Source organism: Bos indicus x Bos taurus, chromosome 5 (genome assembly GCF_003369695.1).
Source record: "Bos indicus x Bos taurus breed Angus x Brahman F1 hybrid chromosome 5, Bos_hybrid_MaternalHap_v2.0, whole genome shotgun sequence".
In the NCBI taxonomy this organism is placed as follows: domain Eukaryota; kingdom Metazoa; phylum Chordata; class Mammalia; order Artiodactyla; family Bovidae; genus Bos; species Bos indicus x Bos taurus.
In genome coordinates, this window is record NC_040080.1 from 29387078 (window position 1) to 29413287 (window position 26210).

Consider the following 26210-nt stretch of genomic DNA (forward strand, 5'->3'; position numbering starts at 1 on the left):
GACTTTATTAGTTTATTAGTGAGAGACTTTATTTTTGGGGACTCCAAAATCACTACAGATGGTGACTGCAACCATGAAATTAAAAGACGCTTGCTCCTTGGAAGAAAAGCTATGACCAACCTAGACAGCATATTAAAAAGCAGAGACATTACTTTGCCAACAAAGGTCCTTCAAAAACGTTGGTTTTTCCAGTAGTCATGTATGGATGTGAGAGTTGGACCATAAAGAAAGCTGAGCGCCAAAGAATTGATGCTTTTGAACTGTGGTGTTGGAGAAGACTCTTGAGAGTCCTTTGGACTGTGAGGAGATCAAACCAGTCAATACTAAAGGAAATAAACCCTGAATATTCATTAGAAGGACTGATGCTGAAGCTGAAACTTCAATACTTTGGCCACCTGTTGTGAAAAACTGACTCGTTAGAAAAGACCCTGATGCTGGGAAAGATTGAAGGCTGACGGAGAAGGGGATGACAGAGGATGAGATGATTGGATGGCATCACTGACTCAATGGACATGAGTTTGAGCAAGCTGAGGGAATTGAAGAACAGGGTAGCAAGACTAAGGCTTGTGTCTAGGGGCGTCTCACTCCGGACCTCTCCACCCCACACTGCTCACCCACGTACCTGTCACTTTGTTCCGACTCCTCTTGTTTTCCTTTCCATTTTCCCTTCTTCCCATCTCTTCTTGCATTTCTGATTTCCTTTTTTCTTTGTAATTGTGTGATAGATGCCATGGGAAACAAAGTAAACCATGGAAGTCACATCACCCGGGCTGCCAGCCTTCACTGTGCCCATCACCCGCTTCTGGAACGATGTATCGATACATGTACCAGACACGTGCCAGGACTGGGCACGGTTTTGCCCAGTTCTTTTTCGGGTTTAGGTTTTTGTTTCTTTTTAGAAATTTTGAACTTTTATTTATTTTGCTGCTCGGGGTCTTAGTTGTGGTATGTGGGATCTAGCTCCCAACCAGGGATCAAACCCGGGTCTCCTGGGTTGGGAAGCACAGTCTTAGCCGTTGGACCATCAGGGAAGTCCCCTGCCCTGTTCTTTTTAATAGGCGCGTGACCCGTTCCACAGTTACAGATACTAACACTTTAACTTATGCAGCCATTCCTACTGAGTATCCTCTTGGCTCTCAGCATCTTGTTTTCTGTCTTTGTTGCTGTTTATGTAACTTTGCCTAATGAGCATCTGGTGTTTGCCTTACCTCCACTAATTGAGACGACTCAAGTGTATCTATGCGTCTAGATGATTTTTCGAAAACAACAGTCACATCTTTTCCATGACCTTGAGTCGTTTAGTTTCTTGAAAATAGGATTTTGTTTCTGTGTCGTGAGGTCTTGTCACCCCTTCTTAAATTCCTTGAAAAGTCTCTGTCTTTGTTCATTTATCAACAGATTACATTTTATGTGTCAATTCTGATTTAAATTTTTTTAGGGATCTGCTATTTCAAGCACGTGTTTTAAAATACCACATACAGGTGATTTGAGAGTTTGTTATAGGTCATTAGACTTTAAAATCATACATGTTGTTAAATGTATGTAGTATTTGAGTCACAAGATGTAATTTTTCCAAAAGAACATTAAAATAACTAACCTAATCCCCCGTGTCATTTTAGTGAGTTAGTAATGAAGATCACAGTTTATCATCATTGTTGATATACTGGTTAATTATATTTTTTCTACAGAAGTGATGCTTATTCTGGAAGTTTTTTTTATTTTAGAAGACGAACTTTTCTAAAATGCACTAGGACTTTGTGTACAGTGTCTTATTGTATATAGTAGACACTGGTACATATTTTTAAATGATAGAAGAGAGAGGTGGATGGACAAATGAATAGGAGGGAAGAAGGAGAAAAAGTAAATTGAAAAAATTTTAAATGTGCAACTAGCAAGAGGGTCTTACAAAGCAGGAAGAAAACCTACTGTTTGCCTGTTGTTTTCAGTTCAGTTCAGTTGCTCAGTAGTGTCCGACTCTTTGTGACCCCATGAATCGGAGGCCTCCCTGTCCATCACCAACTCCCGGAGTTCACTCAAACTCACATCCATCGAGTCAGTGATGCCATCCAGCCATCTCATCCTCTGTCGTCCCCTTCTCCTCTTGCCCCCAATCCCTCCCAGCATCAGAGGCTTTTCCAGTGAGTCAACTCTTCGCATGAGGTGGCCAAAGTATTGGAGTTTCAGCTTTAGCATCAGTCCTTCCAATGAACATCCAGGGCTGATCTCCTTCAGAATGGACTGGTTGGACATCCTTGCAGTCCAAGGGACTCTCAAGAGTCTTCTCCAACACCACAGTTCAAAAGCATCAATTCTTCAGCACTGTGCCTTCGTGGTTTATAACAGAATGAGAAAATAGGCAAAATGGGCTTTTTGGAGTCCAAAATTGATTGATGATGTTGATGTTATTAAAATGTTTAAATCCTTGGTTAAGTCCCAAGGACCTGTCTTATTACTGTTAGAAGTAAATATGCCCCCTGCCACCTAGACCTCCTGCCCTGCCCTTCCATAGAAACAGCTCCCTTCTCTGCTGGCTCCGCACTGCACTTCCAGCATTAAGAATCTCTTCTTTCTCATCTTACTCATCCCCTTGGCAGCATTCAGTGTAGTCGGCCCTTGACATCCTTTCCACTTTTGGCTTCTGTGAGATCACATGCTTCTGGGTTTCAGGCTGCCTTTCTGGACGCTCCTTTCTGGTTCCTTTTCTTCTGCTGCAGTCGCTTTGGATGCCCTGCCATCCTTCATATACATCAGTGATTCTTATTTTAGGTCTTAGGGGCCTTAGTGCTGCCTTCTTCGTCTGCCTGGCCCTTCATGCACACCTCATCTTTTAAATGAGGCTCACCTTGACCCCCATTTAGCTCCATCATCGTAGCCACACTCCCAGTTCCTCTACTGTTTCTTTTCTCATAGCACTTACCCCTTCTGTCATACCACGTGTGTCTGCTAAATTGCTTCAGTTCTGCCTCTTTGCAACCCCATGGACTGTAGCCTGCCAGGCTCCTCTGTCCATGGGATTCTCCAGGCAAGAATATTGGAGTGGGTTGCCATGCCCTCCTCCAGGGAATCTTCCTGACCCAGGGATCTAACCCAGTTCTCCTGCTTGGCAGGCAGATTCTTTACCACTGAGGCACCTGGAAAGGCCCTGTCATACCACACAGTGTACTTATGCTTTAGGTTGTATTTGCCTTCTCTAAGAGTATAAGCTCCACGAGGGTAAGGGTCTGGCCTTTTCACCAGCATCCCAGGCATCTGTGGTAGGCGTTGTGGATTCACGAACGCGTGGCGTCTGTCCTGTGTCACTTCATTCACTTCCACGGCCCTCTGCACACCATGTGCCAGTCACTCATAAGCCCTCATCTCCAGCCAGACCTTTGCTCACTTCTCCATACACTGACCTCACCACGTATCATCTAATGGACACAATCAGAAAAAAAATGTCAGTGCTGCACTGTCCTTAATTTCTGTCTTTCCTTCACTTCCCCCCTGACCCCCAACCTCCACGCTGTCAGTAAGCTCTGTTGACACTTCCCCGTCCCAGACAGCACCCCAGTATTTCCCAGCCCCCGCTGTACCTCCCAGCTGTCTGGCCATCACCTCTCACCTCAACAATTCCAGTGGCCTCTCAGCTGTTCCTGCTTCTCCTCTTGACCCTTTACCATCCATTTTCCACGCTGTAGCCAAAGGTGTCTTCTTAAAATGTACACAAATCACCTCACATCACAGGCTTGGAGTGACTTTTCCATTAGCACATAGAATAAAACCCAGAGTCCCTTCTCTGCCTCATAAATCCAACACCAGTGGACCTGCGACAGCTCAGGCCTCATCTCTCAGCTTTCCCCTCACTCATCACACTCTAGTCACCGGGGCCTTCTTTCTTCTCTTTAGCTATGCTGGGCCTTGGAACGTTCGCACTGTCCACTCTGTCTGGATTTCTTTCCCCTCTTTTCTGCCATTATTTAAGCCAGCGCTTAAATGTCACCTCCTCGAGACTTTGCTTGACCATCCATCCTTCACTCAGTCACTTATATTAGTTCATGGCATAACCCTCTCCCTCTCTCTTGTAGTCAGCCCTCCATATCCACAGTTTTGCATCCTCAGATTCAACCAACCACGGATAGAAAATATTCAGGGAAAAAATCCCAGAAAGTTCCAAAACACACAGCACTTAAATTTGTCTTGCACCGGCAGCTATTTACATAGCATTTACAAGGAGATCAAACCAGTCAATTCTAACGGAAATCAACCCTGAATATTCATTGGAAGGACTGTTCCTGAAGTTGAAGCTCCAACACTTTGGGCCTCCTGATGCAAGAGCTGACTCACTGGAAAGGACCCTGATGCTGGGAATAATTGAAGGCAGGAGAAGGGGGCAATAGAGGATGAGATGGTTGAATGGCATCACTGACTCAATGGATATGAGTTTGAGAAAACTCTAGGAGATAGTGAAGGACAGGGAAGCCTGGCATGCTACAGTCCATGGGGTTGCAAAGAGTCAGACACTACTTAGTGGCTGAACAACCATAACATTATATTAAGCATTATAAATAATCTAGAGATGATTTAAAGCACAATTTTATATAAGGTACTTGAACATCCACAGATTTTGGTGTCCATGGGGAATTCAGGAACCAGTTCTCTGTGGATCCTGAGGGGATATGGTACATTCTTTACAAATTGAGTTTCTTTCCCATGAGAATGTAAGCTCTGTGAGAGTACAGGCCTGTTTACTGCTGTATCCCTGCTGTATAGGACAGTGTCTGGCACAGAGTTGATGCTCCATAAATATTTGTGAGTATAATGAATATAGACAATAATATTACATTGTAATGGTGTGAGTTGATAAGCATTGCTTCAGTGGCAATCATGGTACAATGTATGCATGTATCAAAGTAACATGCCATGCACTGTAAATTTACAAATAAGTCAAATTTGCCAAATAAAAATATAATTAAAAATAAATATTTGGGGATTTCCCTTATGGTCCTGTGGTTAAGAATCTATCTTCCAATGCAGGGGACATGGGTTCCATCCCTGGTCAGGGAACTAAGATCCCCCATGCAACAAAGCAACTAAGCCTGTGCATCACAACTAGAGAACCCATGCATTGCCACAAAGACCCTGCTGCTGCTGCTGCTAAGTTGCTTCAGTTGTGTCCAACTCTGTGCAACCCCAGAGACAGCAGCCCACCAGGCTCCCCTGTCCCTGGGATTCTCCAGGCAAGAACACTGAAGTGGGTTGCCATTTCCTTCTCCAATGCATGAAAGTGAAAAGTGAAAGTGAAGTCACTCAGTCGCGTCTGACTCTGAGATCCCATGGACTGTAGCCTACCAGGCTCCTCTGTCCATGGGATTTTCCAGGCAAGAGTACTGGAGTGGGGTGCCATTGCATTCTCGGACCCAGCACAGCCTAAATAAATAAGTATTTGCAGAATGAATGAATGAACAAAGGGAACAAATTGGTTTATTTTGAAGTTACACATTTCTGTGATACTTAAGATAATGTTGTAACTAATTGACTATGAGTCTTTAGGCAGTATGGAAAGAAATAGACTATTCTCATTTTGGGCAGGAGTTACTAAAAAATACTCCTGTGTCTCTTAGTGGAAAGCAGGAAACAGTTCTGCCCCACCCTGATTTTCTCTCTTTTTTTTTTTTTTACACAATACAATATTTTGAAACATGCTTTTCTTTTATATCTTTATTTAGAAGCAAAATTTTGCACTCACTTTTGTTTTTCTAGTAAAGCAGGAGAGACTTCCTTATAGTCTTAAGCACTGTCTATAGCAGGAGACAGCTTGAATGCCAAAATAATGTATAATTAGGTCTATTCATTATCTTGCCACATGGTAAGTAGATGCTAAGGGTTTATCACTGCAGTAAAAGTCACTGGGATATTTAAGTTTATTTTATGAAAACATGCTTTAAAATTTACAATTCTTTTGTCAGACAGTAACAAATTATTGTGCAGAAGGTATTCCTTTACCAAAGGCTTTTGGAGATAAATGGCCCAGATTTTGTAGAGATTCTTTCTGTTACTTTTTTTTTTCCTCAATGTACATTGCCTGGTCCCACTTTCTTGCTATATATTTGGAAAAAAATTCTGATTGTATTAGTTACTAAGATTGCATATTATAAAAAAATCACAGTGCTTCTGCTTTTTTTCCCTTTAATACCCTCTGATGATCTCTGAATAGGAATGCAGTAAAATATAAATAGGAGTCTTTTACCAACATGATGTATAGACTGTTCTATTTTGTTTTCAGTTTGTCCCAAAGAAGGAAGTGGTGACTGATGCCCGTGGCTGTTCTCTAACTTATGGCTTATTTCTCATCTTCAAGAGCCTGTTGCTTGGGGCTGGGGATGGAGGTGGGGTCTCACTGCAAATGAGGCATGAGGAAATTTTTAGAGGTGATGGAAATATTCTAAAAGTGGATGCAGGAACTTTCTTGGCAACCCAGTGGTTAAAACTCTGTGCTCCCAATGCAAGGTCAAGAGTTTAATCATGCTTGGGGAAGTAAGACCCCACATGCTTTGTGGTATAGCCAAATAAATAGATAAATTTTTTTGTAAGATTAAAAAAAAGTGGATGTTGCGTGGCTTATAAACTTATTAAAAGCCATTGGATTGTGCACTTTATGAGTTTTATGAATGTAAATTTAACTTCAGTATAACTGAACAGAACCTGATTTAGTCCTCTTTGCCTCATGGTCCTTGCTTCTCCCTTTACTATCAGTTCTTATCTTCACAGTTACTCTCCGCTCTTCCACTAGGTCTTTCGACATTGCCTCAGCTATTGAAAATTATTTTTTTAAATAATTCTACCTCCTTCATAAGCTTACTGCTCTTTAAAACTCATTCAGACTGTGGGCTTGGGGGTCCAAAATCTGGATCCAAATTCTAGTACTTAATATCTGTGACATTGGGTAAGTGTTTTGAGCCTCAGTCTCCAGATCTGTAGAATAGGTAGAATTGTAATCAGATCTGTTGCATTGGGATGTTGTGAATGTTACATGAAACTATGTTTGTCACATCCTGTGTTATTTGTTGCCTTTATTTTTTTTTTTAAAGCATCCTAACAGTTGAGTTAGTATAACAAAGTTCTGGTGGACACAAAACTAGGGAATCATAGCACAGCTGTACCACTTTCCAGCTGTGTGAGCCTGGGAAAGACAATTAACAAACCTCTTTGCCTTCATTTTCTCATCTCTGTTTGAGATTTTAGAGTAAAGTTATTGCAAGGGCAAATGATACAACCCATGTAAAGTTTGTAGCGGCGTGTCTAGCAAAAAGTAAACCCTCAATAAAAATTTGTTATTAAGTCTCTTTAGGACTTACTTAGGCCCACCTGAGCCTTTCCTAAGCTGACTTTCATCTCTACAGTACTATTAAAACAGTGTTCATGGGGTTTGTGGTGATGTTCTATGATAAATCTGTTGACCTTTTCTAGTCATTACTCTACAGACCCTTCTGTCCTTGACAGTCTGGCCACTTCCTTAAAGTTCCCTTCCTTGGATCCCTCCATATTGAAAAAAAGTGAAAGTGTTAGTTACTCCATGTCCGACTCTCTGCGATCCCATGGACTGTTGCCCACCAGGCTCCTCTGTTCATGGGATTCTCCGGGCAGGAATACTGTGGGTTGCCATTTCCCTCTCCAGGGTGTCTTCCTGACCCAAGGATCGAACCCAGATATCCTGTATTGCAGGCAAATTCTTTTTTGTCTGAGCCTCTAGGGAAGCCCATTCCCCCTTATTACCCTTCCTCATTATTTCCTCCATGAGTGGTTCTCCCATTCTGATCTCCCTTCTCAGGTTCTTTATCCAGTTTCCTTTCTTCTTCTGTAGATTTGTGCCTTTGACCTTGATCTCTGTTTTGAACCCCAGACGTGTATTTCTATCAATCAATAGTAGATATCACCAGGTAGCTGTCAGGACACTCATTTCCCCTGTTTCACACTGAACTAACTCTCCTTCCTGTCCTCTCTCCTGCTGGACTCACGCTCCCTTGAGAGGCAACCCTTCCACCTGTCTGTTGCATCTTTCTTCTCCGGCTTAGTCAGTTCCCGCACCACTCCTACTTTCCCCCAGAAGCCTTGTAGTTGTGCTCTAGTTTTCCATCTGTTTGACACCCTCCATCCATTCGTACACCCTATCCTGTAGATTCTGTCCTTAAGTTTTCTCAAATTTATTATTTTCTCTCCATTCCTTCCCTTATTGTACTCCTTTGGAATCTCTCTCTAATTCTCATATCAATGACCAACTCATTCATGTCTGACTCTTTGCGACTCCATGGGCTGTAGCCAGCCAGGCTCCTCTGTTCATGGGATTCTCTAGGCAAGTTACTGGAGTGGGTTGCCGTGCCCTTCTCTAGGGAATCTTCCCAAACCAGGCATTGGAACCGGATCTCCTGCGCTGCAGACAGATTCTTTACTGTGAGCCACCAGGGAAGCGGATTACTCATAAAGTCTTTTATAAACTGTACATGTGCCTAGCTGGCTACTTGCTGCTTTGCTGCCCCCGGGCTGTGCATGTGGGGGAACTGCCTTTCCCCACACTGTATGCATCTTCTCCGGCTTTCTGCCTTGCCCACATTGTTCCTTTGTTTGCTGTAAAGAATCCTCTGAAGTATCCATCTGCCCTTTTGTACCAGAACATCTTCATTTTCTTCCTGCCAATCTTGCTCAGATATTAACTGATTTGTAAATCATGCAAAATTATTGTATCCTTAACATACTCCCTTCTCTGTCTCTATCATTGTCTCTGAATTTTTTATGTATTCAGGGTTTCCCTGGTGACTCAGATGGTAAAGAATCTGTCTGCAATGCAAGAGACCTGGGTTTGATCCCTGGGTCGGGAAGATCCCCTGGAGAAGGGAATGGACACTCCACTCCAGTATTCTTGCCTGGTGAATTCCATGGACAGAGGAGCCTGGCAGACTACAGTCTACAGGGTCACAAAGAGTTGGACACGACTGAGTGACTAACATTTAGCACCCTGTAACCTCCTGGGTACTTCAAACAGTGGCTCTTAACCAGGGGAACCTCAAAATCATGTAGGAGCATCTTATTCATGTCTGCCCTGCCCCAGCACTGAATATGTTCAGAATGAAAGATTTCTGGACCCTGGATGCACGTGCTTGAGTGTGTTTTTAGCTACCGAAATGATTCTGATGTGACCCTCTGGTTTAAAAAAAAAAAGAGACAGATTGCAATAAAGGGCTCATGTGTTGATTTCCGTTGTCCCTCCTGTCCTTCCCTCCCTGTGCTTAGGAATGAATGCCAGGTGTGTTTATTACACAGCACGGTCCATCCAACCTCACATGTGTTCATGCAGTGAAATACACTCTGACCGTGTACAGTCTTCAGAGGTTACTCCTCAGTCATCATGGAAATAGGTTCTGTCTTTTGTTGAACTTTTACAGGTTCATCCGTTCTTTTTGGGGTAGCGTTTGGGAAAGTTTTTATCACGTTTTGTAGGTAGAGAAAGGGTAATGAGCAAGTCAGTTAAAGAATGAGTGATGAGACAGAAAGATTTAAAAGACAAAAAAATACAGGACTGCTAGGTGAAAATCAAAGGTTACAGGTAATTACAAGAGGACCTCAGATTTAAATCAAAATGCTGAGGTTGAATATGCAGGAGCAAGGAAATTCAGGTTGAAGATCTATTCAGTGATATGGCAGAATTCAAAAAGTACATTTGAAAAGGGATATACATGTGCTGGGAAAAAAATGCCAATTTTACCCCCCTCCCCCTTTTTTTGTATCTCCCTGTCTTTCCAAAGTTGACTGCTTCATTCTGCTTTTTAACACATTACATGACCCCAGTGCTTCCATTATGCAGGGTGTCGAATGCTCCTTTGGGCTTCCCTGACAGCCCAGTTGGTAAAGAATCCGCCTGCAATGCAGGAGACCCAGATTTGATTCCTGGGTTGGGAAGATTCACTGGACAAGGGATAGGCTACTCACTCTAGTATTCTTGGGCTTCCCTTGTGGCTCAGCTGGTAAAAAATCTGCCTGCAATGCCAGAGACCTGGGTTTGATCCCTGGGTTGGGAAGATCCCCTGGAGAAGGGAAAGGGTACCCACTCCTGTGTTCTGGCCTGGATAATTCCATGGCCTGTATAGAATGCTCCTTGCCATCTGTTGACAAGTATTAATACCATCTCAGAATAATTAACTGCTTTTTCCTCTTCTCTCATCCAGTGTTGACCCTTTCTGATCCCCATACTGGTTCCCAGGGTAAAGAACCCACCTGCCAATGCGGGTAGACGTCACAGAGATACAGGTTCAATCCCTGGGTTGGGAAGATCCCCTGGAGAAGTGAATGGCAACCCATTCCAGTATTCGTGCCTGGAGAATCCTGTGGACAGAGGAGCCTGGCAAACTATAGTCCATAGGGTCACAAAGAGTTGGACATGACTGAAGCGACTAAGCACACACACGCTGCTGTCCTTCCCCGTCCCTGAACTGGGTGTTCCTTCTTCCTAACCTCCCCTTTCTGATCCAGATCCTTAGTATTTATCTAAGAAGTTCACCCCCTTGCAAAACCTTTTCTAAATTTCCCTTCTCAGAATTCTTTCTGTCTTCCCTCCAAACACTCCAGAACATGAAGGCACCTCTCTTCTGCCATGGTGATCTGATCTTAGTTACTGGTTTTCTTGCCTTATCGTCTCTAATCTCTGCTGGAGAGAGAGACAGTCCTCGTTTTTTTATCTCCACTCTGTGTTGCCTTGTACCATGTCTCATATGTTGATTTTTGTTTGTTTGCTAGTTTTCAGTGAAGAACTTTTTCTCATTCAGCAATCACAGAGAGCTTTCCTTGAGTATTTTAGGTAACCTCCTCTTTCTACAGAGCCCTCACCCTGACATGTACAATGCATAAAACTTAGTAGACATAACAGTACACGAAACGTAGGCATATTGACACTTCTTGATGATTTGCTTTTGTTCTGTGTTCCGTTACTTCCTGTGCTTTTTCATTAAAGATAGAATGTTTACGTAGACCCACAGACCTTGCAGTTGTACCTACTGAATTTTCCTTGACAGTAAGAATGAGTTGCTTTGGTAGAATGCCAAAGAAACTGGTGTGTTGGCAGTTTTCTTTGAACTTAACACCTTTATTTTCTAGAAAGGTATTGGAATTACAGGAGTTTCCCTGGTGGCTCATTAGTAGAGAATCCACCTGCCAGTGCAGGAGATGAGGGTTCAATACTTGGTTTGGGAAGTCCCCTGGAGAAGGAAATGGCAACCCACTCCAGTATTCTTGCTGGGAAATCCCATGGACAGAAGAGCCTGGTGGGCTGTAGTCCATGTGGTTGTAGAGAGTCAGACACGACTGAGCGACTATACAACAGCAACATTGGAACTACACGTGGTTCCGTAAACAGTTCCCTGTGATCTTTTCTTTTTTTTTAAACTTTAACATTTTATTTTATATAACCTCTCTGAACCTTTACAAATCTTGTCCCACTATGTATGAGGGACCTTGCCTCAGTTACTGCCATGGAATCTGTCTGTTTCCTATGCCTTCTCACTTTCCCAAGCCTTCCACATTAATTTGGGGGTGGGGGTTGGAGGGAGGCAGGGCTACTGTTCACAGAATGAGACCTTGGTGTGTTGGGGAGGTACACAGGTGGTTTACAATCAGTAAGCGCTAGGAGTAACCAAAAAGGACTGTGAAGGAAGCGAAATCATACCTTACCTCAGGGGCCCATCGCAAGACAGGTCAGCCCCACTCTGTCCGTGGTTTGCTTCCCCAGGGTGGGTGTATGTCGAATGTATAGGCACTTCCTAGTTTTGCTTGTCTGCCCAGGGTGAAAATAGGAAGTGGGCAGTCAAGAATCGTCTGGTTGGTTTGATCGGGTTGTATCCGCTTGCTAGGTTTCTGTGTCTAGGAGACTGAAATGGTCACAGTGAGCAGAGGATAAGCCTCTTGACCGTGTTTCCATCATGTAGAACTGCATGGTCTTTGCAGCAGCTTACCCAGCAAACCGGGCAAATGAGCTATTTGATGACATAAACATACATATGTGAACTATTTGGGTGATTTCTGTGTGTATGGTTGTGTGGTATTTTGGTAAAAATTGTTCTTGAATATGTGGGGGGAAATTTTTTTAAGTCCTATTTAAAGTTCTATCAACGTTTGGGTGAGGCCTGTTTTATATAAGCATGTAATCTGTTATGTAATGTATAATCTGTAGGTGAGAAAAATCTTATCTGCTGTAGTTTGAATACAGTAGACATTTTTAATAAAGATGCTGACCATTCCAGCTTACTGATATTTACTGACATTTCCAAATCAGAAATGAAAATAGTGCTGGATAAGTTTGTAGATGATTTTATTTAGGGCCTAGACAAGAGGACAGAATGAGAGGTTAGAAAGTGACATGAATGGCTCAAAGTTTGCTTAATTCATCAGTGGTCACATTTAAATTTGGGGGATCACATCCTGGATATCTGGAAGTTTCCAGTTCATTCCAGCATTTTGGATGCTCATGTGGATATAGCTAATGTGATAATTGAAACCTAAGGACTTGTTTGAATAACAGAAAAATAATCATTTACAGTGACATTAGGTTAAATGAACCGCAAAAATCATGAAGTTAAAGACAAATCAATGTTCATTCGGTGGTTCTGTTCAGTTTATTGCAGTTAATGATCTTCAATTGAATTTGCGGCTCTCGGAGTTTGCTTGGAAGTAGGCCGTCACATGCCGACGTGAAATACCCAGTCATTTAAATTAGATGCTGAGCATGCTCGTAGGGAGTACTTATTCTTGGAGGCTGCAGTGTGGTTCAGTTTTCTTCTAGTGGCAGGAACAGAAAAGAGGTCCCCGTGTGCCCTGTTCATCACTCTGTCAGAGTGCATGTAATCTGCCTCTGGAAACCAGAGGCCTGAGACAAAGAGGAGCGTGGAAGTTGTTAGCAAGAGGCTGTTTGGTGAGTTAACTAGCTGTTTTATTCTATTCTGTAATTCCTAGCAAGGCTCTGTCTTTACTTGTATCTTCTGCATTTTTTATACTAACTTGTAGCTTTATGTAGCAAAGTAACTTAGCTCAGACTGGGAAAAAATTGTTTCTGCTATCCATATCTCGCTCTTTTGAAATATTTTCAGTATATTTCTGAGGTGACAAGTTTGTGAATTGCTATGATGGTATTCCTCCGTGTTCTCTACAGATTTCATTTGCTCACTGGTGCTGAATAATGCTAGCAGAATTGTGTGCTGAGGGAATTCAGGATTTGTCTGGGTGGACAGTTTAACAGTTTTGCTCTTAGATTTTAATTAAATTAATCATTTTTTTTTTACTTTCACATTTTAAAACTATATGTAATAAAGCAGTGGTAAGAATTTAGCCTAAAAGCAAGCATTTTAAAACTGTATCTAATAAAGTAACAGCACAAGAGCAAGAATTCTTTAAAGAGAACGAGAGGCTCTGTTGTCCATGTTTTTACATAGGTGGTTCAAAAATAAATTGGCTTTATAATGTAATTGATCATTTAAAAACTACTCTAAAAATGATATGAATTTGTTAACACTGTAAAATATGTTGCAGTTATTCAGGATTCATATTTAGAATTTGTTTTTAGTTATTGAATTAGCTTTAAAAGTGTTGTGAGTACAGTAATTGTGCCAATTGGGGCTCTTCTTACTTCCCTTGAGTTCATATTACAGTGATTGCTGGGCAGATAATCTTAAAATGTTTTGTGATTATTTGTTATCCAACATATTCATGTTTTACCATGAAGTTAAAGGAGAAAAAAAATTTTTGCAATTTTTTTATATTCTTATAATATCAAGCAACATTTAAAATCTATACATCATTATTTCATAATAAACATGATCTTGATTATGTTTATAATAGATAAACTTGGCAAACAAGTCTTCAGGGTATTCTCCTAAAGACTAAAATCGCATACTCTGACCAAGATAAATCATATTTTTGAAGATTTGAGAAAAAGCATAAAATTACCATGTTTATTTCCTTGGGGAAAAATCATGTTGGTGACTAAACAGAAATGTCAGGTAGGGAAATTGAGGTATAGAAGGCGCATTAAAGAGCTCTAGAAAAACGACGAGGGGGTGGGAGAAATAGGAAGAGAATACGAAAAGCCTAGTGCCTTCAAATGCCAGGCAATTATGGGATGCTTTCCTAAAATATCTTTGTTTTGAGAACTGCCCCCACTATGCCATTTTCCAGGATTGGCACCTGTGAAGGAGGTGGGTGTGTACTTAAGCTTGTATATTCATGGAAACGGGAGGGTTAGCAGTTAGAGATGAGAACTGGGTGACATCCTCAAGAAATCTATTCCCACTTCTAAACACTGACTCATTTGTATGGCCTGGGGCAGCATGTACACCCGGTTTATTTCCACTTATTTTTAATATATAATAATATTTTCCCATGGTAATAGAAGGTTCATTTAAGGTTTCTAAAGTAATAATAAGATGATTTCTTGGACTGTGGCAAAGATTTGCCAGGGCTGTATGTCATTCACAGAGAGCTACTGTGGGGAAAAAGCAAATACTGCTTTGATAGAATCCTATCAACTGTTTTCTTTTTTAATGAAAAATATTTCAAATGTGTAAGTTCTCTGTGGTCTTTGAATTTTTCAGAGATACATATTCCATGTATATTATATAATTAGAAGATTGCAAATTTTAACTCCCCCCCCCATATTTACTCATGAAATAATCATGAAATTTTCATGGCAAAATACACTATTTTCTTTTACGTATTTAGTCCCATTTACCTCTAATCATAGATCTTCTGTAGAAGATAAATGGATAATCAGTAGAAGATCTATTAAAGAAAATAGTAAGAAATACTGAGGAAATGAAAAGAGGGGACTATGAAAAGAAAAATTACTAAGACAAGGATTTCTTTGCTAGGTTTCTGAAGATGAAGCATATACTGCTATATTTGGTTCTTTTCCACATCATTAAGTTCATGCAGTCACTTATTTAACTTAACATCTGCCTAATGAAGAGCATTTATTTCCCTGGCTTTTATGAAGTTCAGTAGGACTTAAAGGTCCCCAGTGGTGTTAGCTGAAAATGGGGTCTGTGGTCAAGTAAGTTTAGGTAACAGTGGGCCTCTAACATCTTATTCAGAACTTTTTTCTCTGGAATATAGTTTACTTTGAAAAGAGAAACCAATACATGATGTTAAACATTAAACACACATCTTAATTCTGAATATATTCCGTATATTGAAATATCCAGAAAAGTGAAGGAAGAATTAGGGATTTGTGTATATCTTCCAGAAAATTACCTCAATTCTTTTCTCATTATGTATTTAGAAGAACCATCTTAGAACCACAGTGTAAATGGGACTTACAGGGTATGATTAGATTTGGTGATAAAAATGATGCCAAAGTTACATTTTTTTAAAGTCCTAAACTGTAGAAGCATTGGCAGTGAAGGACTTGGGGCACAATGTGACCACGTAAGGATTTTGATAATTCTCACAAGTTCTCATTCGTTCTCAAAGTTACTTCTAGATTAGACCCCTGGAGAAACAAATTAATTTTAAAAATATTTGTAATGGGAAATAACTGGAAGTTATAGTCTGGTGGGCCTAGGTATTTCTCTGTCCTCTGTGTTTTCAGTAGTAAATAGAAATGTCAGTTCTTTTTTAAAGATTTATGGGAATTGAATTTTATGAAAATACTGTAGCATGATGTTAGTCACAAAATACGTATAGAATAAATGTCTGTCTTCTTAATTTCCTTTCCAAACAATTAAGTTATTTTCTGTATTAAAGATTTTTCAAAATATTACCTATCAGCTGTCTGAAATATCAGATTCATAGAACTGTACTGATTTACAGTGGCAACCCACTCCATATTCTTGCCTGGAGAATCCCATGGACAGAGAAGCCTGGCGGTCTACATACAGTCCATTTGGTCGCAAAGACTCGAACACAACTGAAGTGACTTAGTACACATGGATAAATAATAATATACTTGGAATCTCCTTATAATAACATACTTTTAAAACCAGAATGCATGCATGATGAAATGTTAAAAGGGTCTCAGTGGCTTAGTCAACTTCTAAAAATAGAGTAGTTGCTAAATACCTGTTACGTTCCAGCTGTGTTTGGCCTAGTAGACAAAGTGATAAGTATTTTAGCTAAAAAACAAATACTCAGATTTGTTTCTATTAGTATTTAAACAATGTTAAATAAATAAAATTAAATTTAGTGAAGTATGAACTCTTAAATTAGTGGAAACCCAACTGTACCGTACACAGTAGGCACTTAACTAAACGAGGGAAAGTGAAGTCACTCAGTCGTGTCTGACTCTTTGAGACCCCGTGGACTGTAGCCTACCAGGCTCCTCAGTCCATGGAATTTTCCAGGTAAGAGTACTAGAGTGGGTTACCATTTCCTTCTCCAGGGGATCTTCCTGACCCACGGATCAAACCCGGGTCTCCCACATTGCAGGCAGGTGCTTTACCGTCTGAGCCACCAGGGAAGCTTAACTAAATGTTTACCAAATTGAATTTTTTCTTCTCAAATTTTTCATCCATATCAATGAATAACCTGCTTAAGAACTTATATATTTTTTTGTTCTTTACTTTTGTAAAACTTGTTTTTAAAAAAAAAAATTCATAATATTATTAAGAACACGTTAAAATTATTAGATTCCACTCTGTTATGTAATCTCCATATGAGACAATAATATGAATTGATATAGACTTTTAAAAAGAAAACTAAATAATTCTTTGTTGACCTTGATAAATTTTGTAATTACTTATAGCCAGAAAGTCTAGAACTCTGTGCCCAGCCATTGAGATCTGTCTCAATGTAGCCCTTTTAGAGCAGAGTTGTTCAGCCATCAGGATTGAATGACTGTGTGGGTTGGCATTGGAGAAACACCTTAAATACTTTGGCTTTTGGGCCATGGCCATTGTACACTTCCTTCTCTCGAGCACATTTCTTCTGACACTGGCTTTTTGGCAAATTTAAAGTCAGTTAACTAACTCGATATAAAACTTTTAATGAGAGCTCAGGGGGGCATAAATGATTTAAGATACATACATCAAAATGTTATGCATATGTAATCCCATTACTTGGGGCTTCACTGGTGGCTCAGTGGTAATGAATCTGCCTGCCAGTGCAGGAGACTTGGGTTTAATCCTGGGGTTGGGAAGATCCCATGGAGAGGGGAAAGGTAACCCACTCCAGTATTCTTGCCTGGAACATCCCATGGACAGAGGAGCCTGGCAGACTGTATAGTCCATGGGGTTGCCAAGAGTTGAACACAACTGAGCAACTAAACCTTTCACTTTCAATCCCATTACTTAACCTAACTTGACATAACTCTTTAATTAGGTCACTAATAGATGGTTACTGAACTCTGATCAAATTCCTGTGAGTTTGCCCTCAGTCCGTTGTTTCCTTGATGTTTTGTTGATAGTGCCCAGATGACCTGCTCCATTTCATGTTGTCAGCCTCTCAACTGTTTCTGACTCAGTCATTTTCTCATCTAGATTCTTCTTAGCAACCTTTCATCAAGTACTTGTTGGGATTTACAGCTCAGACATTTAGTCCAGGAATCATATTTCAATGTTTCTATTTCTTAGGTTCGTTTTGCTCTTTCTTCCCATTAATCTTTGATTCATTCATCTGTAGGCTTTTTTATTTTTTATTTTTTTAACTTGGCCATTTTGAGGCTGTGGGAATCTTAGTTCTCCAACCAGGGATTGAACCCTGGCCCCTTGCAGTGCGAGGATGGAGTCCTAACCAGTGGGCTGCCAGGGAATTCCCAGGATTGCTCATCCAGGTCTTTGCTCATGTCTCGCACAGAAGAAAAGAGACTTTCAGTTAGTCACATGCATGGGATCCATCTTGCCTAACTTATGTTAAATAGTTTCAGTTTTGTGTAGCCTGTATTTCCTCAGGCGTCATTGGCTTGAGCAACAAAAAGTAAGAACTACAGGTCAGAATAAAGGTTAAAAATAATAGAAGCAGTAACAATAGCTTTACGTTGTTTCCAAACAGAAATATCTCCTTCCCACCCACATTAAGTGTAATGTTCGAATGCACACAAACCGTCTCAGGTGCTCCGGTTTCTAGAATGTCTGTTCTGTTTGACTGATTGTGGGCATGCTCTCCTTGCCAGGTCTGCCACACGTATTTCCTGAGGGTTGAGCCTTAAAATGGCTTGAATTACAGTGTACTGTAATAACCTCAAAATGATTCCTCCTCAGCAAGTTGTTAGCCCACTGGCTCTGAACTGAATTTGTAAACTTTTTCTCTTCTGTCATGATGACATGCTATTTCTTCCCCGTTATCCTGAGTGCTGCCAGGGAGATTACAGAATGGCCTTTATTCTGAGTCTCAAGCCTCCTGCCTCTTCAGTGACATACTCAGACTCACGTGGAAGTGAAATACCTACCGGCGGCTCCCTGACCCACGCACTTACTTTAGGGGCACTTTGTTTTCATTTTGCTTCAAAAAATTGATAGTTTGATTTGGTTAGCAGGTTAGGCTCTTATTCTGGCATCTCTGTTAAATTTGAAATTAATTTAAACTGTGGTTTTCCTTGCTTTAACCTAACAAGTGTACATGTTCTCAAATCTTACTGAATTCTGAGAAGCGAGGGTACAAATATTACTGAATCTGGGACCAAGGACATCTACCCCAAGTTATTTAGGAGCCTGAGATGGGCGTGGTCACTTTACTCCAGGATGCTCTGCAGGTTGAATGTCAGTCTTATTTGGTTTCTGAGAATGGAGACAGACCAAGTTTCTCATTAAGCCTAGTGTAGAATTGGTATTTTGGTGGTTTAAGAGCCATATTTACTCCACTGTAAAGGACTAGATGGGCTTCCCTGGTGGCTCAGTGGTAAAGAACCTGCCTGTCAGTACAGAAGATGCAGGTTCAGTCCTTGGGTCAGGAAGATCCCCTGGAGAAAGGAAATGGCAACCCACTCCAGTATTCTTGCCTGGGAAATCCTGTGAACTGAGGGGCCAGGCTGGACAACAGTGTGTGGGGTTGCAAAGAGTCAGACACGACTGACCAACTAAAACAGCAACAACCGAGGACTAGACATTGAATATGCGATTTAGAGAACCTTTAATGGAAAATGCACATCTGAGTGAAATCCTGCAGATATTCTGAGATTTTAATTTCTGCCATTTTTCAAGTATAAGTTTAAAATCTACTTTGTAAAGATAGAAAAATCACAAGTCTAGAGCAGAGTCTCTGGGACTTATTTGATACAGATGGAATTACCCTTGCTGAAGCCATCATTTAGCATGGAAGATGTCCAATGGAAGAGGTTCAGAATTAGGGATCAAAATCTTCATGTCTGTTCATGGCTTGTCTGCTGTCTCACACACGTCTTTGGGGCTTTTTTAAAAAGCAGTTCTAATGAACTATGGTACAGATTTTTTTTCCTGTGTATCAGAAGGGAAAGTGTGCTTTGAATATAAGCATAAATTTTTCTTGGAGCTAGACTTTTTCCTTAAGAATAAATTTCTGAAAATACAGTTTAAGTCAATGAGAAAGTACAATTTTCATCTACTAAAAGCAACTTTATAAGTATTTCAGAAACATATCTTTCTTTTGAGGCCAAGTTGCTTGTGTCAAGAAAGGGAGAACTGCGGCAGTTAACATCCAGCCAGCAGAATCCATCTGGAAGATGAATAACTTAGTCTTAGTAAATAGTGAAAAAATCTTTCTGTATCAAAAAATAGAAACTGTAGGGCAAAGGATGTGAAGGTCGAGAGACTTCATCAGCTGGTCTGTTTCCTAGTTGGTCAGAGACCTTCCCATTTTCAGTACCTTTTCTCCACTTCCCTAAAGAGTTATTAAGGAAGCAAGAGGTTTTTTTTTTCCCCCTATAACCAAAGAGTTGGCTGGTTTATAGATTTTGGCAATGACATTTGACAGGATTACTGATGTAATATGAGGCAGTGACATGAAGCTTAGTGCACTGGATGCTTTGTAGGTCTCATGGAAGAAGGTTACATTGTACCCGTTTTTCTTTTTTAATGCTTAAAAATTATAAAGTAATACTGTAAAGATATTACAGGCCTACAAAGGACAGGGATAAAAATGCCCACATACTCACTATCATGGAGAAAGAAATGGCAGCCCACTCCAGTATTCTTGCCTGGGAAATCCCACGGACAAGCTACAGGCAGGAGAGTTGGACAGAACTGAGTGACTAAACAATATTTACTATCTAGTTTAAGAGGAAAGAAGTTGCCAGTACATTTTAAGCCTTGTATATCATGTGTACAATTTATGACTGCACTGCACATTTCAATTATTTTCGGATAGCTGAGGAGTGACTTAATATTAAATGTCTAGTTCCTCTTTTAATGTTAGATTTATATCTAACAATATCTAAACAATTTTGAGATATTATTCAGTTTCTCTTTTTTCCTCCTTTTTTTTTTATTATTATAACAAATTTGAATCTTTGATAGTGTTTTCCTCTGTATAAAATTCTTCTCAAAAAGTAATTGAAGCTACTTGATCAGGTGGATCAGGTATCTTAGTAGATGGTGACTTTTAGTAGTACTGGGCTGGAATAGCAAGACCATAGCTATCAGAGCAGTTTTTGTGAAACTGCCCTGTGAGTATAAAGAAAGGAAGACAGTGGAAGTTGCCCCTTACAGCTTTGGGACTCTGTTTTTGGGTCTTGTAAAACCTCCTGCTTCCAGCTAAGTAATGATCCCTGGATGTTTACTGATCATGTCCTGGTCTCCAGAACCTGGTAGGTCGCCTTACATGGCAAAGGTTTCGTACTGGGACTTCCTTGGTGGCACAGTGGCACATGGATGGGAATCTGTCTGGCAGTGCAGGGGACATGGGTTTGATCCCTGACCTGGGAAGATTCCACGTGCTGCGGACCAGCTAAGCTTGTGTGCCACAAATACTGAAGTTCACACACCTTAGAGCCCATGCTGTAGAGAAGCTGCCTCAGTGAGAAGCCTGCGCACTGCAATGAAGAGTAGCCCTGCTCCCCATCACTAGAGAAAGCCTGCATGCAGCAGTGAAGGCTCAGAGCAACCAAAAAGAAATATTAAAAAAAGTACCTTGAGATGGGGAGATGATCCTGGATCCTGGGAGTTGGAAGTACATATAATCACAGTGTCCTTGTAAGGGGAGGTGGGCAGAGGAGATTTCAAGCACAAGAGGAAAAGGCAATGTGACCCCAGAGGCAACAATGGAGTGGTGGGGCCACAAGCCAAGGAACACCAGGAACACCAGCATCTATCCATAGAAGAGACAAAGGATGGCTTCTCTTCCAGAGCCTCCCTGAGGGACGGTGGCCCTGCCAACACCTTGATTTTCATGCAGCTTCAACTGGTTTCAGCCTGTTTTCTTATCTGCAGAATTGTGAGAGAATAAATTGCTATTGCTTTAAGCCACGAATGTTGTGATAATTTGTTTTGATAGTCATAGGAAACTGATGGCACACCACCGACCTGGGTTGTTTGGCTCACGCGCATTCCACCTTTGTCTGTTCACGCTGCAGAATCTGGAGGGGTAACCTCACAGTTGAGAAAGGGCTGAACCAGGGACCCAGAGACTTGCGTGTTACGCATCCTACATAGCTATGAAACTTAAAAGAATTCTGGCCTAAACATACCTGCCTTATTCTGAAAAGGATGAAGACAGCTCGCTCACAAATTTGAAACAACACAGGGAGAGAACTTTAAAACAAATAAGAAAGATGACACATAGAAAAATAATAACAAAAATAACTAAGTCAGGAGAAACTTGGAGTAAGTCACTTTACCTCTGCTGGCCTCTGATTCTTGACTTCAGAAAGAGGCCTGTTGTTACCATCCATGTAAGGATTAGGTTGAACATCATAAAATGCTGCTCACATATTAGGTTTGTTTACAATCATTATTTCCATATGTCATCCCGTGACCACAGTGTTTGCTAATTGAATTTTTGGAGGAGATGGGAGTACTTTTTCCTCTTTGTACATTAACACAAAACATTTTGTAAGTCATATATCTGATAAGAGACTTGTATTTAGAATACATTTTTTTAAAACTCCCACAGCTCAATCATAAAAAGATAAATAGCCCAATTTAAAAATGGGCAAAAGATCTGAGTACTTTGCCAAAGAAGAGTAAGTTCCTGCAAGATGCTAAACATCATTAGCCGTCACAGAAATGCAAATCAAATCCATAATGAGCTCTCACTTCAAACCCACTGGGATAGCTGTAATCAAAAAGATGCGCAATAGCACGCGTCGACAATGATGTGGAAAAATTACTGCTCTCCTCCATTCCTGGTGGGAACATAAATGATGCAGCTGCTTTGAAGAACAGTTTGATGGTTCCTCAAAAAGCTAAACATGGAGTTACCAAATAACTGGGTGGTTCCACTCCCTGTTGTATATCCAAGAGATTTGGAAACATGTGTATGCAAAACATGTACACAAACATTCCTAGCAGCATCATTCAGAATAGCCTCGAAGTGGAAGCAAATGACAGCTTGTAAATGGACAAACAAAATGTACTCTGTCCAAACACGGGAATCATGCTTGGTGACAAAAAGAAATGAAGTATTAATACATGCTATAACATGAATGAACCTTGAAAACATTATGCTAAATAAAAGAAGTCATTCACAAAACACCACATATTATATAATTTTATTTACATGGCTTCCCAGGTGGCTCAGTGGTAAGGAATCCACCTGCCAATGCAGGAGATGCAGGTTCGGTCCCTGGGTCAGGAAGTTCCCTTGGAGGAGGAAATGGAAACCCACCTCCAGAATTCTTGCCCAGAGAATTCTATGGACAGAGGAGCCTGGTGGGCTACAGTCCATGGGGTTGCAAAAGAGTTGGACATGACTTAGCAACTGAACAACAAGGTGTATATGAAATACCCAGAAAAGGCAAATCTGTAGAGACAGAAAGTAGATGGAGGTTGCCAGGAGCTAGGAAGAGGGACTTAGCAACTGAACAACAAGGTGTATATGAAGTACCCAGAAAAGGCAAATCTGTAGAGACAGAAAGTAGATTGGAGGTTGCCAGGAGCTAGGAAGAGGAGGTAATGATGAACTGAAAATAGGTCCGGGTTTTCTTCTGAGGTGTTTAAAATATTCTGAAGTTGATTACAGTAATAGTTGCTCGGTTTTGTGACTATCTAAAAAAATCGTACAATTTAAATGATTAAATTCTATGGTACATGAATCCAAAAAGAAGTTATTTTTGAAAGTAATACTAGATCATCATAAAGAAATTAGAAAATACAGAAAACAATTAAGGCCACTAAAACTACTGCTAATTTCACCAACCAGAGAAACCAAGAATATTTTTAATATATTGCCTTCTAGTTTTTTTCCCTCGATATGTAGACCCTCCCCAAGTATACACTTTTTCTTCCATAATAGGTGCCATATGCAATATATAATATTATATGTTTATCTCTTCACTGACAGTTTATTTTGAGCATTTTCCAAAAGATTTTTAAAATAAGTTTACTGTAAGAAAAGACACATGCTTTTTATAGAAGACTTTTTAAAAATGAACGTAGTAAAAAGGAACAAGTAAAAAGGAAAAAATAAAATCATTCATGATCCTGTTTTAATATTGATATTTTGCTGGGTTTTGATTTTTGTGCGTGTTCACTTTTAACCTGATGCTTCTGAATAATGGCTGTCTTGACTTCAGATGGCTTTTCCGTATCTAATTTATGTGGTTTTCACCCTAATTAGCTAATGTCTGTTTGTTCCGTCTGTCTTATAGTCATTTCTTTTTAATTTCATTTGGAGGCAGCAGAGTTAATGGTAGTAAGAGGAAGTAATTGAATCTCAGTCATGTTGAATTTGAGGAAATAGATCAAATTAGTGATTTTATGTTTCTTTCCATTACAAGGATTATAAAAAATTATATATATTTTTAACTTTTTATTTTGTTTTGGGACATAGCCCATTAACAATGTTGTGATAGTTTCAGGTGGACAGCAAAGAGACTCAGCCATACATACACATGTATCCATTCTCCCCCAGACTCCCCTCCCATCCAGGCTCCATGTAACATTGAGCAGAGCTGTCTGTGCTATACAATAGGACCTTGTTGGTTATCTGTTTTGAATATAGCAGTGCATACATGTTCATCCCAAACTCTCTAACTACCCCTTCTCCCCGTCCTTCCCCTTTGGCAGACGTAAGTTCATTCTCTAAGTCTGTGAGTCTGTTTCTGTTTTGTGAATAAGTTCATTTGTATAATTTCTTTTTAGATTTTACATATAAACAATGTCATACTAAAAAATGTAAATATGGAGTAGCCATCAATTAAAATCAAAAGAGAAATAATTCCAGTTTGGTTTTAATAAAAATAAATAAACTATACTTTTATGTAAATATGTTGATAAGCACGTTTTGAAAAATTAATCTGTGCTCACGTTTAATCTTAAATATTTATAATTTTTGAAATATTATGTGACCAATATGTTCAGAAATTCACCAGACACCTTATATATTTCATGTTAGCAGTTGTTGAGTATCTATTGTCTCATATAATCCTCGCAAGAGTCTATGGGAAAAGGTATCATTATCCCCATTTCAGACACAGGAAAACAGGTTGAGAGCATTTCTTTGAAGTTAATAGAGCTTGTAAATAGTGGAGCCAGGATTTAAACCCAGATTTAGATAACTTCAGATTTCTTTGTCTCAAACCTGAAGAACTCTGTGTTTTCAGTTCTGTTCCAATGCTTGTGCTAGATTCCTGTGAGCCTCAGACAGCTCGTAATCTGACCTGTAGAGAGGAATCTTGACAAACCTAGAAAGCAGAGACATCACTTTGCCGACAAAGGTCTCTATAGTCAGAGCTATGGTTTTTCCAGTAGTCATGTAGGGATGTGAGCATTGAAGCGTAAAGAAGGCTGAGCACCGGAGAATTGATACTTTCGAACTGTGGTGCTGGAGAAGACCCTTTAAGAGTCCCTTGGACTGCAAGATCAAACCAGTCAGTCCTAAAGGAAACCAACCCTGAATATTCATTGGAAGGACTGATGCTGAAGCTAAAGCTCCAGTACTTGAGCCACCTGATGTGAAGAGCCAACTCTTTGGAAAAGACCCTGATGCTGGGAAAGATTGAGGGCAGGAGGAGAAGGGGTCAACAGAGGATGAGATGTTTGAATGGCATCACCGATTCAGTGGACATGAGTTTGAGCAAACTCCAGAAGATGGTGAAGGATGGGGAAGGCTGGTGTGCTGCAGTCCTTGAGGCCGCAGTCAGTCAGACATGACTTAGCCACCGAACAACAACAAAGAACTTTTGTTCTTTCTGCCTAGCTTTTCTCCTGGGAAGAAAAGCAGGAGTGGGTCACAGTCAAAGCAAGAGTGACCAGCAAGAGCAAAGGCTTGAAGATCTCTTCAAGGAACAGTTACTCCAGGGCTGCTGTGGGGGTGAGGACTTCGGGTAGGCAGCTCAGGAGTGTTGGTCACCCATTTGTCAGGGTTTACATAGGAGAGCAGAGCAAGACAAGCCTGCATATTAGAAAGCTAAACCTGCCTCAGTGTGGAGGATACCCTGGCAGAGGAGGAGATGTTAGGAAGACATCAGTGATCTTGATTGAGGGAGAGGGTCGAAGTGAGGTGACAGTCCTTGGAGGAGTGAAGGGCAGGGAGCGGGGTAGTGCACACAACCTGTGTGAACTAGTCTTTGGGCCTAGAAAGAAAGCACTTCCCTGATAGCTCACATGGTAAAGAATCTGCCTGTTGTGTGGGGGACCCCTGGGTTGGGAAGATCTCCTGAAGGAGGGTCTGGCAACCCACTCAAGTATTCTTGCCTGGAGAACCCCATGGACAGAGGAGCCTGCTGGGCTACAGTCCATGGGGTCACAGAGAGTTGGACATGACAGAGTGGCTAACACTTTCACAACTTCACTTAAGATGTGTCAAAGAATGGGAATGCCTAAAGTGTGTTTTTTATCTGTAAAGTAGGAGCCAGGAGAGAGGTGCTTGAAGATGCAAGAAAGAGAAGAGACAGTGTTAGAACAAGGTCCCAGGGATTTGGGAAGAAAACAGGGCAAGGCTATAAAATGGGGGACAGACACCTCATCTTCTGAAGACTTGAAGGAAGAAATGAAAATGGATGTGAATTGAGTAAGTGATAGATGCTAAGTCATGTCTATCTCTTTGCAACCCCGTGGACTGTAGCCCACCAGGCAAGAGTACTGGAGTGGGCTGCCATAAACTTGAAGGAAGAAATGGATGTAACTTTAGTC

At 40.6% G+C, this 26210-nt stretch overlaps 1 protein-coding gene across 6 annotated transcripts in view; it reads left to right on the top strand.

The window, feature by feature from the left end:
- PLEKHA5 (pleckstrin homology domain containing A5) overlaps nucleotides 1-26210 on the top strand; it is a 262286-nt gene that overhangs the window by 86088 nt on the left and 149988 nt on the right. Inside the window, exon 1 of one of the 6 annotated variants that reach the window (XM_027541465.1) lies at nucleotides 12805-12931. The exons of the other annotated variants lie outside the window; for them this stretch is intronic. The gene's annotated coding sequence lies outside the window, so the exon portion shown is untranslated. Of the gene's footprint in view, nucleotides 1-12804; nucleotides 12932-26210 lie in introns of those variants that run through there. 6 annotated transcript variants of the gene reach the window in all.